General features: G+C 38.0%; 1 pseudogene; it reads left to right on the top strand.

Annotated features, from left to right (window-relative positions):
- The first annotated feature begins 8788 nt into the window (after nt 1–8788).
- Nucleotides 8789–13686, top strand: LOC121764279 (annotated as a pseudogene).
- The last annotated feature ends 5815 nt before the right edge of the window (nt 13687–19501 follow it).

The raw sequence follows: 19501 nt of genomic DNA, 5'->3' as shown, positions 1-19501 counted from the left end.
TGGGTCGTATTCTTTTTTGGGCTGTCCGAAGGTAGTTGAATTATTTTATTTCTTGGCAAAATTTTTATCTTTTCCATATTTTACTATCTCTTTTAATTTATTTTTACTTTATTCATTCTCTTACTTTCTCTCCACTTTAACCTTGAACATATATATTTCTTAACTGAATTTATCTACTTCGGCATAAACTTAAAAAATTTAGATTGTTATGATCTGTGTGTAAATTATAGATTGCAATTGTGAAAATATGAATACACATAACTCAAAAATGAAAACTTGATAGCAGATTCGAATCCAGAAGTGACTGAAAGCAAAGGACCAAATATCAAATTTTTGAAAGACAAGCCTTCAAATTTGAATGTTTATTAGAAAACCGTCATGTATTCCACAGGTACATTTAGGGAACAGCACATCACGAAAGGATTGCTAAAGATTAAATACAGATTCCAGACAAAATGGATAATGTAAGGTATAGATGGCTTACCTGATTGATTATTTGAGCTTTCATAAAGAACACTGAACACAACTCTTTCTTTATAGTAGAAGATCTCTTTAGTTTCTTCATTTGCTTAAATTGAAACTATATATCTGCAAAATGAGAAGAAAATTGCTTAGTTGGTTGTAGAATTAAAACCATAGTGTTCTGAAAGTACAGGTCAATCAATTTACATATTCTTGTCTGACTATAGTATGAGAGTATGGTTTCATCTAAATAGAACACATCTTGCAGGTAATTTTTCTTAAAACATGATGGTATGATGAGATTTTTTTGGTTTATTATGCTTTGTGTTCATTTAGTGGATTAAGAGATGTTCAGATTATAATGAGTGCTAAAGCTTAAATTCTTGTTGATTTCATGTGCCTCAATACTAACTCCGATTTGCACCGTTTAGTCGCCATCGTTTTTGTCGCAGCAGACATCGGCGGTTGATAAAAAAGGAAACTTGATATAATTTCTTGATCATGTGCTACCTCTAGAATTTGGCTTCAAGAACGTGCGATGGGTGTGATTGGAATTTGGAAAGGAGGTGGAAGTCTGTCGAGGGTTTGTGTGTTGGTGGAGAAGACGATCTTCTCTTCCTTTTTTTTAATTTTATATTTCCTCTTCTATATTTTTAGATAGAATATTGTACTGTATTTATTTAGTGATTTATGATATTATATTGGTGTGGGTGCGTAAATTATTTTCCAAATCATGAATAATAAATAAATATTACTATTATTTGTTTCTCATTACTACTAATTCAAACAATCACATTTTTTTTCTTATAAATTAGCCAAAATCTCATTTAGTATTATCTTAATTCTAAATCACAAATGGAGTTTTATTTAATTGTATTTGATGTTATTTGAAATATATATTGCTCTATATTGTTTATGTTGGTTTATATTTGAAGAAATCTGTTTTTTGTCATATACTCAATTATATGTTGTTCTTTAAAGAGTTACAAGTTGTGAAGGATTGAATAGTTTAGTTTATCTTCTTTATTTGAAAATCTTATGTCATGTTCATAATATTAGTAATATATGGTTTATTTTATTTTATTTTATTTTATTTGACTCCACTTAGTTCATAATTTGTGGCACTGTTTGCCGAATATGAAATGTTTCATTTTGAGTGAGTTGAGAGGAGTACATTTTTCTTTTTGTTATTGTTTATAATATTATTAATAGTTTAAAATGTTGTGAATACTTATTCTAATTAGTAGGGGTGATTTCACTACAAATGTTGTTTACAAATAAGTTTTTCAAAACTTATGAATATTTATGTTTTGTTGATCACAATTGTTGAGCTATGTTTTTTCCAATTATCTGATTTTTTCTCTTTGATATCTACTCACACATATTTTCTTTATTTGTTTATCGTAGTCTAACTAGCTCATACTCTTTTATCATTAGTCACACTTCTTTTCTTTGTCATTTATTTTATTTATTTTACTCCTCTTATATCAAACTTAAAATTATATAAATCTTTATATTATTTTGAATTCTTATTTTCTATAATTTCATTAGAATTTGTATTCATTACTTAAAAAACTTATGTCCCTTGCATAGCACGGGTGTTAACACTTGTATAGGAAATGTGATGCTTATGGTGTGAACGTAATATAAAACACCAACGTCGTCACTATAGAATCAATAAACTTTATCATCGTGCATACGTGAAAAATAAAGTATACTAAGGGGGTGTTCGGTTGGCAAGATTAAATCTCATGATTAAATATGAATCATATTTGGTTCATAAGATTGAACCCCACAACTTAATCTTAGATGGATAGTCTCATGATAATTAGTCATAGCCTCCCCCTCCAACTAAAATAATCCCACAACTTAATTCTAGAAGAATAGTCTCATAATATTAGTCATGGCAACCGAACGCCACCTAATAAAATAAGATTAAGTTGAATAATTGAAGTTTAGAAACATGATTTGGTTTATAAGATTCAACCCCACAACTTAATCCCAGATGGATAGTCTCATGATAATTAGTCATAGCATTCATATCCAACTAAAATAATCCCACAACTTAATTCTAGATGAATAGTCTCATAATATTAGTTATGGCAACCGAACACCACCTAATAAGTAAGATAAGATTGGCCACCTAATAAAATAAGATTGAGTTGAATAATTGAAGTTTAGAAACATAATTCCAGCCTAAAATTAAAGTTTAGAAAGAATAAAAAATTTCATAAGATTCGCATGTATGAACACATTCAATTACGCATATAATTTATTTACTATACGAGGTGTATGAATTTGCATTATTACATTCATACAAACAAGTAAATTGCCATACTGAGTAATTAAATCAATAATTTTGCGCACTCACTGTTGTTTGGATGGGGATTGGCAGTTATATTTGTTGATTGTCACATCTCTGTCTCTCTTTCTCTCTCTCACACACCCATACACAAAAGTCTTCATCAATTATTGTTCCTCAAACCACTACTTATTTTTGTCATTTTCTTAAAAATGAAAATTTCATTTAAGATGAGAACTTGTGTATACATTCCATGCAAAATAGAAACACTACATTCTTCTCTAATTAATCGGACGTAGGAATATGTCTGTTATACTACAATTATTAGCTTAATTAATCCTCTTACACGTAAACTTTAGAGCACCCGCAACGTGTCTTGCGGGTGTCTCTTATCTCGTCCCTCCGAGACGAGACGGACTCGAGACGCGTTGCAGCGTCCCGTCCCGGTCTCGCCGAGACGCCCGTCTCACCGAGACGGCTGGCGTGCGCTGGAGCCACGCGTGACGCCCACTCGCCGGCACGCGAGTGGGCTTCGTCACGCTGACACAATAAATCTTTTTTTTTTAAATTCGAATTTAATGAAAAAAAATTTTAAAACAGTAATATGACCGTTCAACGGTCATTTTTAAAAAAAATATATTATTTTTCCTTTTTTTTCCATAAATACTCCTCTTTCACACACATAAACACACATCTATTCTTCTCAAATCATCTCTCTTTCCTTTCCAATTTTCATCTCAAATAGTCTCTTTTATTTTTCTCCCAAATTTAATCCATTCATGGATCCATTTGAGCAAATGCGTCAAATAATGGAATAATCGCTTGAAGAAGATCGACGTAGGGAGGCGGAGGAAGCCGCGCCGCCCCAACGACGATCCTGGACTTATATCCATCGTAACCGGGAGGAAGCCCCGCAAGGTTAGTACGCTACTACTTCTGTGATAACCCGGTATGGGGAGAGACCTACTTCCATCGTTGTTTCCGCATGCGGAAACCACTATTTCTCCACATCGCAAATACATTGGCAGCCCGGGAAGAGTTCTTCCAAGAAGGGTTCGACGCCGTCAGCCCTCCCAGCCACACGACGCTGCAGAAATGTACTGCAACAATCCTTCAGCTTGCTACTGGACAAACGGCGGATTTGTTCGACGAATACCTCCACATTGGAGAAAGCACTGGGAGAATGTGCTTGATGAACTTCTGCAAAGGCGTCCGGGCAGCCTTCACAGACGAATTTCTCCAGGATCCAAGCACGGCAGATTGTCAGTTTCTACTCCACCTTCACGAAGAAGTGCACGGATTCCCCGTGATGCTTGGAAGCATCGATTGCAGGCATTGGCAATGGAAGAATTGCCCTGTGGCGTGGAGGGGGTCATACACGAGCGGCTACAGAGGCACCCACCCCACCGTTATACTCGAGGCCATTGCCGACTACCGGCTATGGATTTGGGATGCGTACTTCGGGGTCCATGGATCGAACAACGACGTCAACGTGCTCAACCAATCCGACCTCTTCGCCGAAGTTTTGAATGGTAAAGCGTCGGCCATCAATTTCATCGCTAACAAGCCGCGGTATAAAATGGGGTACTATGTTTCCGACGGCATCTACCCGAAGTGGCCAACCTTCGTGAAGACGTTCAACAGGCCGGTGAACGAAAAACAGGCTCTTTTTGCGCAGAAGCAAGAGGCTGCTCACAAGGATATGGAGAGGGCGTTTGGGGTTCTCCAAGCGCGCTTCAACATTATCAAAGCCCCAGCTCGTACGTGGTTTATGGAGAATATGGTCGACATCATGTATACATGCATAATCTTGCACAACATGATTGTCGACGACAAAGGCCCTGAGGCGGGAAATTGGTTCGACCCTGAAACCCCCGGAAGCTCTACCGCAAGTAGTCCGCCTCGCAGTGGAGTACATCCGTCTATGCAAGATCGGTTGTCTATTCGGGCAAGGACACGTGATTCTACCGCCCACGCCCAACTCCAAGATGATCTAATGGAGTACATTTGGGCAAAATTTGGCAACCGGTAGACGCACATGGTCTTTCCTATGCTTCTTTGAGCTTTGAGATTTTAAATTTCGAGAGAATGAGCGGAAGAAATTAAATTATGTATTTTTCATTTTTTTAGGATTTCCAATTATGTTTTTTTTATACTTTTTTAGAATCTTAAGTTGTAATTTTATTTTATTTAATGAAGTGTGTTTTTATTAATTGAATTTGTTGGAAATAAAAATAAAAATGAAATTGAATGAATAGTTAAGGGATGAGATGGTTAAGAGACGGATAAAAGATGGAGGGTTGCAGGTGTTGTCTCTTAGTTAAGAGATAGAGTGAAAAGTACAGTGGGGCCCATTAATAGCTAAGAGATGAGACGGTTAAGAGACGGATAAGAGACAGCGTTGCGGATGGCCTTACAATTGAGATAGTGTTTGTAGTCGTAGTAAGTTATTTAAATGGTGTTTTTTTGCGAGTTTACTACTCTATCATTCGTCTTTCATTGTTACTATTAATTCATTTCACTCGCATTTTATTATAAAATTAATATTTTTTATGTCTCAAATCTATTGAATCGTATTCTATTTTGGATTATTCCTTTCTCCTAGTTTACTCTCTCTTTTCTCTCATACTTTATTTTATTTTCTATATTTATTTTATCTCCTTTTAACATACTAAACACATTTTTTTAAAATCACGTGTCAAAAAGAAACGTCTTAGGTAACAATGGACAGAAACACACATTTTACCAACCATTTCAACTCACTATCTATTAAATTTCTAAAAAATCATATTAGATCAAAGTATGATAATTAATGGCGAACGATGGAGTATCTAGTTAATACTCCTTATGTCTCAATTAGGTCATCCACAATGGGGCGCCCTAAGGCACGCCCTAAAGCCCGCCCTATGCACCGCCACGTCAGCATTTTATCCTCCTGCCCTTCCACCTGCAGTGAGGCGCCCTAAGGCGCGCTCTAAGCATTTTACTATTGTTTTGTTATTTAATTTAAATGTTTTCAAATATATAAATGCAAACTTATTAAAAAACACAACGATTAACTAAAAGAACGGCAAAAAATTCATTGATTAAAAAAAAGTTACACGAGTTAGAAATTAAAAAAAATGACTATCCTACAAAAGCCCCAACTTCCGGCTCAACTCATCGCTCAACCTCTGGAGGCGCTCGACTTGGGCCGGATCCGTACACTTCATAAGGGCGTTGTGCGTATCCAACAACGTCCGCGCCATCGAGGCCGTTGCCAAATCCGCATAGGCAAGTGTCGCCTGGATCATCGCCGGGGTCGGGATCGGCGATGGGGGGCCGGCGGCCGAGGAGGATGTCGCCTTCGCCTTCCCCTTGTTCTTCGCAGCCTTGACGCCTAAGGGACGCCGCCGGGAGGACATCGGTGTGCCGGAACTCTCTTCCTCCGTGCTTGTCTGGTTGAGGTCCACCGGACGAGTTCCGCTTTCGCTGGTCGTGTAACCACCAGTGTCGGTGGTCTTCGTCCTCTTCACCGCACCGGTGTGCAGAATCCCGCCTTGGAACTTCTGCTTGTCCCTCAAGAGCGCCCAGATGTTGAAATGCTTGAAGTCGTCGTACATGGACTGGTACGACAACAACGCTCTATCGCGCACGTCGCTCAAGCTCTCGCCGCTTCCCTGATTCCTCGAGCACTTCTCGTACTCCGCCGCGAACATGTTGACTTGTTTCTTCATCTGATCCCAGTGCTTGGGGAGCTGCTCCCGTTGGCGCTTGTACGCGCTCGGTGATGCGCTCCCAGTACGTGAGTTGCTTCTGGTTTTTCGCGAATATCGGGTCCTCCGATATTTCCACCCAACACCTCGACAAGACGTGAGTTTCATCCGGCTGGTAGTTCGTACGGCCAGGGGCATACTCTTCAAAAGTTGTCGGAGGTGGCTACTTGTGCGCCCGGTGCTTGGTCCGCTTCTTTCTGGCGGCGAAGGGGGCGGCGTCGGCGGCGGCGGCGCGACGAGAAGCGGCGGCAGGGCGAGTTGGAGACGGCTCCTTGTCGGAGAGACCGTACGAATCAGTACTGAACTCCGGATCGTACTGCGTGTTAGCGTCGAACGACCAATATTCGCCAGGTTGTGTATCCGGCCACCGTGCGCCATCTCCAAACATCGGGCTACTAGGACTTGAGTATCCACCAGAATGCATTTCATAGCATAATTTGAGAGTTAATCGAAAAGTTACAAATGAAAAGTGAAGCTGGGGTATATATAACAAAATTTTTGAATTTTTTTTAAAAAAAATCTAAAACGCGTTGCATCGTCTGCAACATCGTCCACGTCGCCCACAGTGGGCGGACGATGCTCTATCGTCCGCGCTTCGTCCGCGGATTAAGCGTCGGGTGCGGATGACGCATAGTCCGTCGTCCGCTGTGCCACAGTGGCGGACGATAGCGCATCCGATGCATCGGGCGCGCTATCGTCCACCCCATTGTGGATGACCTTAAGATGACACATTTTTCTTTTTAACTTGGCATGGGGCGCGCTATCGTCCGCCCCATTGTGGATGGCCTTAAGATGACACATTTTTCTTTTTAACTTGTCCCAACTAAAATGAGATTTCTATATTTTGTAACATTCTCTCTTCATTTAATATATCTAATAACTTTTTTTTATTAAATATTCAATTATTCTCTCTTCATTTAGTAGTATATCTAATAACTTTTTTATTAAATATTTAATTCTTAAAATTCTATACCAACAAAGAAAATATGTCATGTTATCAGGATGGATGGAGTATGTGATTAAGAGCATGAATAACGCTTGGGGCCGGGCCGCAAATCACGAGTCCCGGCCCGTCCCATGCGTTGGAGGAGGAGGCGGCACGACCTGGGCCGGTCCCTGTGCTGCGATCCCGGCCTGGTGCCCGTCCCGCGGCTGGCCGGTGTTATTCGGGGGACGGGCCGCCTCCGCAAGTCCCGGCCCAGCGTTACACGCTCTCAGGCCGGGCCCCAAGTCCAATTTATTTATTTAAATTTTTTTTGATTTTGTGTCTATAAATACGAGCATTCCATTTGTGCATCAATCTTACGTGCATTCCATTTCAATCTATATTATACCCTTTATTTCGGCGTCAATGGATTGGTTCAACAGCGATGAACGCGAGATGGAGGAGTTCGTTAACTCGAACAATTGGTACATACCGGGGTCGCAACGACCGCATCCACAGCCTAGTCCGGGAGTCAGTAGCAACGTTGATGTAACATCGCCGGTCAACACCGATGAATTTGAGATCAGTGAGAAGGAGCCCGCTCAAGAGCGTGGTAAGGAGAAGGTCGGCGAGGAGGATGGGCCGAAGAAGTACGGTCCGCAAGAGACAATGTGGCTTGCGAGGAACTACATCGACGTCGCCGAGGATCCTATCATCGGCAACCAGCAGACCAGCAAGGCTTTTTGGGAGCGGATTGCTCAGAAGTATAACGCTGGCCGTCCTAAAGGGTCGATCGAGCGTAGCTACGTGAAGCTGCGCAAGTATTGGGGCCGGGTCCAGGCGGATATGAGCAAGTGGAACGGAAAGTGGGCCAACGTAGTCCGGATGTGGCCGAGCGGGCACAGCGAGGCGGACCTCGTCGAGAAGGCAGAGGAGGCGTTCTTCGCTGACGGGAGGAAGGCCTTCAAGTACTTCGACGTTTGGAAGCTCGTCAAGAAGAGCCCGAAGTACACGAGCTGTGCCGAGCCGATGGCAACTGGGGCGGCGAAGAGAACCAAAGTTTCCGCCTCCGGAAACTACTCTTCGAGCGATGGAGGTCCGGCGATCGACCTCAACGTGACGGACGACGACGTCTTCGGCTCCTCTCCTAGCATTCAGAGCCACCCGATGGGAACAAAGGCGGCAAAGAGGAAAGCAAAGGGGAAGGCAACTGCGAGCAACTCCGCCATGGTGCCACCGCCGATCAATCCGTCTCTAGATAAGATGTCCGACACTTTGTCGGAGATGAATATTACATGGCGGATGAGCCAGCTGACGGAGTTGACAGCGAGGGATACGTCGAAGATGTCGGACGACGAGCTCGAGTTGCACCGTGAGATGATTGCCTACTTTCGCGCCCAAATGAAGAAGTAGTAGTCGTGGCCCAGGTTTGTAGTATTTTAAATTTGCTTCGTCTAGTAATGTAATGTTAATTTTCTAATGAACAATGCATTTTCCCGGTTTCAATTGTTGAACGAATTGCGTTTACGAGTTAAATATGTTGGAGTTGTGAATAGTGTCATTTAATAGTTGCGGCCCAAGTTGCCGCCTACAGGGTTAGAGGAGTTGGGGCCTGGGTCGCAACTGTAGAGGAATGATGACGTGGAGGGGACTTGGGGCCGGAAATGGGGACGGGGTTATTCATGCCCTAACAATCAATCATTTTAAGTGACATGGTAGTTAGTTTTAATTTGACTCCAGATTTTACAATAATTGCAACCAGACGATATGTCTTTTTATTTAAATGAAAGAATTACTTGATTGATTTGATAGCTAGTCAAATCAGCAATACAATGCACCGAATTTCGTAGTTATAGTTACGTTTCAAAATTCAAATTTATACTCCATATATGTTCCAAGATAATTAGGATATTTTTTTGATATGAAATTTAAAAAATTAATATTCTCTCTATCTCATAAAAATAAGTTATTACTTTTTTATTTGTCTCATATAAATACTTTCTCTGTTTCACCGAAGATGACTTACCTTCCTTTTTAATTTGTTTCACCCAAGATGACACATTACTAAAAATAGAAATCCATTTATCTCTATTTTATTTCATCTCTCTTACTTTATTCTCTCCACCTAACACACAAAATAAAAGTGCATAAAATCTCGTGTCACCCAAAGTTGAGGTCATATTCCTTGAGACGAAGGAAGTAGTTCATATTTATTTATTGTAACTTTTTTCTCCTTCTTTATTACTTTATTATTTATGGGACCACCATCCACTACACAATTTCAACACTTTTTCCCCTTCCCTTACTTTACCAGTTATGTATTAAAATCTATGTCAACCTTGAATGACCTATTTCTACGGGACTGGGGGACTATGTTAATGATTAAAGTGAAATTGGGATTTTTTTGGGATACGAGAATAGAAAATTAATATGTTAAAGATTAAAGTGAAATGAGTAAAATGAGAAAGATGATAAAGTAAGAGAAAAGAAGAGAAAATAAAGTATGAAAGAAGAGAAAATTTTTATTCGGAAAAAAAAATGATTCAACTACATAACTCAAAAAAGGAATACAACTAAACTACATTGGGATGAAAGGAGCACTATTAATTAGAAATATACTTAAAATTTTATTGAGGTTTATGCCATCTCTTTTACCGTGTTTTAGAATTATAATATCTCTGGCAAAGTTATATTCTAGTCGTCCTTCTCGACAAGATTTAGGAAAATCGTGTTAAATAAGTTAATTGAGAACGAATAAAGTTAAATAATAATAAAATAAAAAATAAAGAGAGAATAAAATTAGAGAGATGAGATGTATTGCTTCTTGCCAAAAAATACGACTCAAATATAATCATTTATTAATTATTTAATTAGATATAATCATTTTTTAATTATTTGCTCATTTACTTCTTATAGTTTCTTCTAATGTTTGATTAAATATAATTATTTATTAATTGCGCTCATTTACTTTATACAATACATAATAAAGCATGCATGGTTGAATATAATCTTTATTATTTATGATTTCTACTATGCACATATTTTAGATTATATAGAAAATATGTTGTGTTTTATTATTAGTTTAAATATTTTGAACTTTCTACAAACTAAAATACATTCTTTATTATATAAATATCTAAGAATCCCCAAGTTAATAGTGAATTGTTTTTCAAGTAATAACACTAAAAATAATTTTTTTTAATTCAATGAAATGACCGAATAGAAAATTTGAGATAACAAAAGAAAAAAGATTGATTGAATTTTACAATTTCAAGTCAATATAATTATTTATCGCACTCCTAATATGAAATTTATGGATCCATCACTAGACTCAACTATAGTATGACGAAGGGAGTACTACCTTTGTCTACCAAAAATAGTATTTGTTTTAGAAGACACGAATTTTAATGTAAAATTGATATAGTAAGAGAGGGATAGAGAAAAAGTTGAAGTATAGTTTGTGATGAAAAATGAAACTCAATTCATTTGAGAGAAATTTTTTTATACTATAAATATATAGAGACTAATTTTGATAGATGGCCCTAATTGGGGACAAATGTTTGTATTAAAAGTAATCCATTTCTAACTTTTAGTTTTATCATTTAGATATTCTATAAAAATTAATCCATTTTTTAAAAAATACTCCTTATTACACTGCTCAGATCAACAATCCACTGACATTAGTTCAACTATTTTTTCTATTTAGTACTTGTACTTTACCAATTTAATAGTATAAAATTTGTGTCATTACAAAAGTCTTGATTTTTCATGAACGATATAATTTAACACTGCTTTTGTATTTGTATTAAACAAAATGAGTAAATTTGAAGAAATATTCAAAAAATTTAAATTGGCTGTAACGTTTTTAGGGGACAATATGAGTGTATTATATGGGGTTGGAGGTCAAAGTTCTAGAATATATTTTTTTATCCTTTTTTCTTTCTTACAAGATGAATTAAAAACGGAAGACTTCCAAGCAATTGAAAATTGGGATGATTGAGAGCAAGTAGGGCTATTTTATTTACTGTATATTACTATCTAATATCTTCTTATGCCATTAATATACTGGTTCCTTTAGTTTTAGTTATATAGAAATAATAGGAAAAAATTTTATGTTCCTTCTATGAAATGTGAATTCATACGAATATAGCTTTAGCATATAATAGTACTCCCAGGAATAAACATTATGCATGCACCTAATCCAACTTATTCATACATTGGAAATTTGGAATTAAACATGATACACATATAATGCTGATTGCCAACTAAAGCGAGCACTTTAATTGAAATTATATAATTACAAATTATTGCATCCACATATTGTTTCCATACCATTGTGCGTTTGGGCTTGGTAATCAACTGAAGCTAATGGTATACGAATATTATCGGTTTTTCATTTAAGTAAAGAACAAAATATTTCAGGCTCAATTATTATTGTAAGTTGTAACACGCTCCATTTTCTGTAATTAGAGTGCATTTTATTAAAGAAATCATCAAATAAAACCTGAACCAAATATTCTTCAGTCACCTATGGATGAACTCCTAAACATGGCCACATTTCAAAATTAATTACGACAAGCCACGTGTACCAAAAATATATTCTGCAGTCAACTGCCATCCGATTCGACAATAAGAGCATCCATTATTGGAGCCCTCCCACACGCACCTACCCCTCGCCACGGGTCACAATTCATATAAAATTTTAATGGACTAACTTGGCATGATAACTTGGTATGTCATACTAATAATTAATTGACAAATGGAAGGTCTACACCATATTACCTAAAGAGAAATTCTCTTTTTTATGAAAAGAAATAAATACTTTTAAAATATGGTATATTTTAGACTTTCTAACTAAAATATACAACTATATGGAGTTTTATTTATACTCCTATATATTACGCATAGCAGCTACTTTATTTTTCAATATAACATACTTATAATAATTCATGTAATTAATTATGTCAATAATAAAACAAAATGAGAGCTAAACTATAAAATTATTCATATAATTAATGTACAATAAAAAATGCTAATAAATTTAAGTTATCTTTATGTTTGATGATTTTTCGTATACATAAAATATAGAGTAAATGCCCAATTTGGTCCTTAACATATTGCGATTTATTATTTTGGTCCAAAACATTATCTTTTGAATTATTCGGTCCCTCACAAATAAAAACGGGCCACATTTGGTCCGAATTTGACGGAACCGTTAAAAGTTAACGGTCAACGAATCTTAATTCGATTTTGACCGCATCTCCGCCGTCTGGCTCACCGGCACTGAATTCTAGGCCTCCTCCCAATTCTACGAATTCGGACGGTTGGACCTCCGCCCAATTCTACAATGGAGGAACCGCATTGCCAAAAATCAACTACCATCAAACCGGCGAACCATTCTTCCAATGCGCCCCCATCGTCATTCCTTACCTCAATCCCACCGAGCTAGTCTCCATCTCCTCAACCTGCAAAACCTTGCACCACCTCTCCACCAACGTAACTTCCCGCAGAACCTCCGACGCTTCCAGAGGTTTTGAGAAGCTTCCCATCCCTTTCCACAACCCCATCCCCGGCGACCCCCACACCTACTCCTACTTTCTCTACACTCCATCTCAGACCCTACGTACTACCCCCACTTCCGCCAGCCATGGGGCTCCGACCACGATGCCCCACCCGATCCCCCCTCTCCTTTTCTATTCCGCGTCGACGGCGCCAGCGGTTGCGACTGCACAAAAGGCTACGGCGGCGATGATTTTTGCCCCTGCTTGAATCTAGAATGCGGACAGAGTTGCAAGTGTGACTCTCAGTGCGGCAACAGGGTGACTCAGTGTGGGGTGAATTTGAGGTTGAAGATTGTAAAATACGAGAAAAAGGGTTGGGCCCTCTATGCGGCGGAGCTGATCACCGCCGGAAGATTTATCTGTGAATACGCCGGTAAACAATCATTTCCCCCAAATACTTTCTGTTCACCAATCACCAATTAGGGTTTATTGAAAATTTGTTGACTTCACCATTTTAGTTATGAATTGTTGGTTAGTTTGTGTTATGCAATAGCTATAGAATGATCTGGAATTGATTATTGTGAAGGTGAGGAGAGAGGAGTAGCGGGTGATGTCTTTGCGGAAGGTCCAGGAGATTCCGTGAGGGGTGGGCTCGGGGGTGCTGGTGCGGAGGAGCTCGGTGCCGGCGAGCCAGACGGCGGAGATGAGGTAAAAATCGAATTAAGATTCGTTGACCGTTAACTTTTAACGGTTCCGTCAAATTCGGACCAACTGTGACCCATTTTTATTTGTGAGGGACCAAATAATTCAAAAGATAATGTTTTGGACTAAAATCAATAAATCTCAATATGTTAAGGACCAAATTGGGCCTTTACTCTAAAATATATATAATGAAAATGAAGTTGACTAATTTAAGTTTAGATCATTATTATATCTCATTTTCACATAATTATATATAATAAGAAAAATATAAGCAATGCCATTAAATTGAAAAGATGATTACAAATATAAGATATGTAAATAAATTATAGGAATATAGTACAGCAGTACGAGTTTATAATTACGTATAGGAGATCCAAATTTTTGGATAGTTTCTATATTCGAGGATATAATTTTTTCATGAAAAAGTGAATGTGTTTAATTTAGTTGGAAATTTTTGGATAGTTTCTATATTCGAGGATATAATTTTTTCATGAAAAAGTGAATGTGTTTAATTTAGTTGGAAATAAGATTCCTTATAATTCTATTTTTCAATTAATTACTAGTATGACATACCACGTCATCGTGCCAACTTGGTATGCCCAATCCACTAAATTTTTATTCCCTCCCCACGCCTCTCACATTGTACACTATTAATTTATAATAATAATAATAATAATAATAATAATAATAATAATAATAATAATAATAATAATAATAATAATTCCCCCGTCCTATAATAATATGCATTATTTCATTTTTAGTCCATCCCACAAGTTGATACAAGTTGACCCGACTTGGATTTAAGAAATGTAAAGGAAAGTAGGTGAAAAAAGTTAGTCCTAGTTTTATGTTATGGAAGAAGGAGGCATACTATAATTACTGTGTTAAGAGCATGATTCTCTTAACGAAGAAAAACCTGCGATTTCACTCGCAACACACCAATCCGGCGCCCCGATCGTTGGGGTCGGCGGCTCAATACGTGGCTGGCGCGGAGAACTTCCTCCGTCGACAGTCTTCAAGGTTTGATAAGGAGTATTGCACAAGTAATGTGGGCAAATTATATCTTCATTAATTTGTTGAATGAATAAAAAGATAACAATCTATCCTATTTATAATAATAGAACTACTACCCTAACTTAATGAACAAGAAACAAATATAAGAAAAGAAGATATGCAAATTCCTAATATATCTAAACTAAATAATAATAATAATAATAGGCTCGTAACAACTTGTTAAGGAATCGCTTCCTCAACGTGTATATTTCAGTCTCGATCAAGAAACGAAGCCGACGTTGTCGAGCGCCCAATGCGTTTGGGTCGGCGACTAGTCCGGCGAAGTGGTGGCTGAGCGCGAGAGTCTCTCGTCGGCAGCCTTGGGGGTTGTTTCTTGAAGAACAATTAATTGAGCCAAAGTATTAATTCATATATTCATTGACTGAATAAAATGGGAGACTCCATACATATTTATAATATGTGTGGATACAAAAAGATATGATAATTCCTAAAATATCTCAACAAATTAAACAACTAAAGATAGCTATGAATCAAAAGATAACCAAATATTTGGAGAATCCTAAGATATCCTAAGATATAGGGGGTTCGTAACAACTCCCCCACGGTTAAAATCCACCTTGTCCTCAAGGTGGGAACCACGAACCAACGAAGAGGGTTGAAATATCTCCTCCTGGATCAAACACCCACGAAATAGATGTGCGTTCCCCGTCATCATCCCCATTAAATTTTCGAACATGAGTACAGACAACGGGTTTTGCAGGACTGTGTAGCTCGATGCGAAAGGTCTCTGTGGCAAACAAGCACGTGATAAATTCATCATGTGGCAGCTCCTGCCCGCTATCATGTAGATCCATTTTTTCCCTTGTCAAGGCAAGAAATTCACATTTTCTTTTGCTAAAACCGACGCATATACCAGGATCGAACGCGCGCACTATGATCATTTTGATCATCTTAAAGATATCACTATCTTCAACATCTTTACAACCAACTAAACCTTTCGGTCCTATCTCATTCTCAATCCTTTTGTCTTCAATAATGCTCTCTCCCCAAACAAGATCATGAAGGCAAGGCACAACTTCATTTATTAAACAACACTCATCATCATCCTGCAGTTTCGTTTGCCACTCCTTTGTCCTTGAGCTCAGGACAACAGCTTGAGAACGACGATTAGGGGCGAAAAATGGAGTTGTCACGGGCGGCGGGTGTACGGGCTGGGTAGGTCCTGGAGCGGAGTTCGGCAGTAGCTCCACAGCCGGTGCCGGACTCGGCTGCTGGGCTGGCAATTTAATCGCAGCCGCGGTGGCGGCTGGTTAGGTTGGTGGACCTGGTCTGCGGCAGTGGTTGCCGTTAGAGGTGGTTCCCAACACGAAGGCTGGCGTGCTGGGGGCTAATTGGCATTGGTGCGGTGTTGCGGCGGAGACGATGGATCATTGTGGGGTAAACCTGACGTCCCAAAGGAAGCTATAGTATTTCTCAATGGAGAATATTCTAACTTCTGGAGATACGGAGAGACATCTGGCTGATCACGAACATGCTGCTGCGACGATCGGATTTTGCTCACCCGACGATCTATGGCATCGATACGAGTTTCCATCATGTCCAATGCCCTGTCCAACGCCTCCAATAAGTGGTCCGCTTTGGTGGCTGAACGAGACTAATACTGAGGCTGCAACGGGCGATAGCAGTGATCGGTTCGCTGTCGGGTCGGATCCCAGCAACTAGGCCGACGCGGCAGTGGCTGATCAGAATTTGAGTATCCTTGCGATGCTCGGTGAGGTGATGGTTCCCAACGAGAGGGTCGTTGCGACTGTGGTGGGTCATAGGGCTGGAAACTCGGTAGTGGTCGGTTACTAGGAGGATCCCAACAAGTGGGGCCGCGGGGCTGGACTGACCTCATTCGGTGAGGCGGCGCTGGTCGGTGACTCATTAGCTTGCGGTGGCTGATCTGTGAGACATAGGGATGGACTCCCCTCGATCGTCTCTGTCGTGGCAGGTCCCAGGGCTGTCTCTGTTGCCCCAACTGCTGGTGGTGGGATCGATATGACAGGTCCCAGCAGGTCCGGGGAGCGGCCATGAAATGATGTATGAAAGAAGATGGAGAGAACTTGTGCTTCTGATCGGAGGTGTAGGTTGAAAAGGTTTTTTTTTTTGGGATATAGATGAACGAAGATGGTGGATGAGTACGGGGATGAAAGCACCAGTTGTTAAGGAATCACTTCCTCAACGTGTATATTTCAGTCTCGATCAAGAAACGAAGCCGACGTTGTCGAGCGCCCAATGCGTTTGGGTCGGCGACTAGTCCGGCGAAGTGGTGGCTGAGCGCGAGAGTCTCTCGTCGGCAGCCTTGGGGGTTGTTTCTTGAAGAACAATTAATTGAGCCAAAGTATTAATTCATATATTCATTGACTGAATAAAATGGGAGACTCCATACATATTTATAATATGTGTGGATACAAAAAGATATGATAATTCCTAAAATATCTCAACAAATTAAACAACTAAAGATAGCTATGAATCAAAAGATAACCAAATATTTGGAGAATCCTAAGATATCCTAAGATATAGGGGGTTCGTAACATACTGTTATATTATTAGCCATTTAATTATTAATAACAATGGAAACTAGAAAAAAAAAACATAAATCATGTTTCCTTCTCTTTTCCTTGTCTTCTTCCTTGTCGGCTCCCACTGCGTTGACGCCCCTAATTCAAGTTATTTGATTCGAATATTCTTCAGTTCATTAAACAAACAATATACAAATTCTAACTTGAAAAACATGTTTCGAAATCAAATATAATCATACTTGCAACAAAAGCTTGAAATTAAATCCAAATAAACAGAGCCTAACAACCGGGCTCTGATACCAATCGATGATTTTGCAGTAGAAAGAAATCAAAGTTTAGATCTATTTAGTAAATTATTTAGACTAATATTATTCGCCCAATTAACAAATGAAGCATGCTCATAATGGATTAATTGAAACCCTAAGCATGCATACTACTGAGAGATTTGAATACCTTAATGATTCTCCAAATAATCGAAGATGACTTGCTCATTCTCCACGTGAAGATCTTCAATACTAATAGACTAGAGATCTTTTGATTATATCACAAACTTATACCTTGATCATAGAGTGGGCTAAACTTATAAATATAGGACTTGAATATAAAAGAGACAGAATTTCTCTAGGAGTGGGAGAAAAAAATTTAGGAACCCTTGGGTTGGGGTGGGGTTGGGGGGGGGATGGGATTTGAGGCAGAGTAATTACTTTGTCTCTCATCTATTGTCCTATTAAGTTATGTATTGGGCCACTTAGGAATCTATTTGACTTTAATAATTAAATTGAGCTAGAATTTAATTCAGGTCAAATAGAATTTTTATTTAATTATTTCTCACATTTAAGATATAAATGTACATTAATTAATTAAAGTTTGATATTAACTTAATCTTATTTACTCTAAGAGTGAACTTAGCTAGAAACTCATATGTATTATTCTTGGAATAAAATTCCAACTAGCTAGACTCTGAATAATAAAATTTTATTTCGACTTCCGCTTGAGGACATTATCAAACTTGATTCACTGAGGCACGATTCAACATAATAGCAATCCTAGCACCGTTAGATACTGATGACCATTACCCAAAATATCAGTATTCTTGAATTGCAAAAAATCCGCATCTTTTGATTGATCATAGTAATACATAATCAATACCGTATACTCAAGACTAAATATATTTCATAAGAAATGTTGATAATCGAGACATTCGTCTTTCAGTAGATAGCAACAAAAACATATCTCTATGTTCGATATACCACACTACTCTCATCTTATTTCATTAAGGTTTGGAAATATACGTCTTGGAGCTTCAACCTTTCACGATAGGTAGTCCAGACTTATCTTGGTTGTAACATACATTTTTCCTTTTGTTAAGAGCTTACAGTGTTACCTAAAAGTGAACGGCGCCGCCCACAACCAGTCTACTTCAATAAAAAACTTAGACTTATTTTGTTTTATATACATTTAAATATGTAAAACAACCATTAAATATAACAGAACACATTGTGACAAAAATAATTTGTTTTATTCCTTGAAAAATAAACGAAGAGTTTTTACAATATACAAGCACTAAATTTTTTTTAATACATATACAAAACTCTAACATCTAACACTTGCACTATTTATATTTTAAGTAAAAATTAAGGTATTTAATTAAGATATTAGAATTAATTCAGTGTTTACTTACTATACTTAAAATTCTAATTTAATTACACTAATTGGGAAAACTTTCTATAAATGGAAATGCTCATACTTTTATGGGACAGACGGAATCGAAAGTGCATATAATTTTATTGGACGGAGAGAATATTTTGTTACGAGAAAAGTAAGTAGTATGCAAAACCTACTTAATAGGTGTGTTATATAGATTTAATACTCCATCCGTCCTCACAAAATAGATTTGTTTTTATCATTTTAGGACGTCCTCCAAAATTAGACCAAGTTAAAAAATATAGAAAATTTTAACAAATAATAATCATACACATCATTTATAATATAGACCCCACAATTCACTAATACTCATTTCATACATTTCCCGTCTCTCCTTTTCTTTTCTTTTCTTTTCTTTTCTTTTCTTTTCTTATCTCTCTTATTTTATTAATTGCACTTTATTAAAACTTGTGTTATTTATAATTTGTCTAAAAATTTTTCGGATAGAGGGAGTATATAACTCTCTCCCTAAAGGTGGGCCCAGTTGATCCCACTCCTCTTTTGTCATTTTGTGTGGCTCTGCAACTATATATCACAGCTAACCAACTCAAATCTTTCTCACACACTCAATC

Source organism: Salvia splendens, chromosome 14 (genome assembly GCF_004379255.2).
Source record: "Salvia splendens isolate huo1 chromosome 14, SspV2, whole genome shotgun sequence".
In the NCBI taxonomy this organism is placed as follows: Eukaryota; Viridiplantae; Streptophyta; class Magnoliopsida; order Lamiales; family Lamiaceae; genus Salvia; species Salvia splendens.
This window is presented reverse-complemented; position numbering and strand designations above follow the sequence as displayed.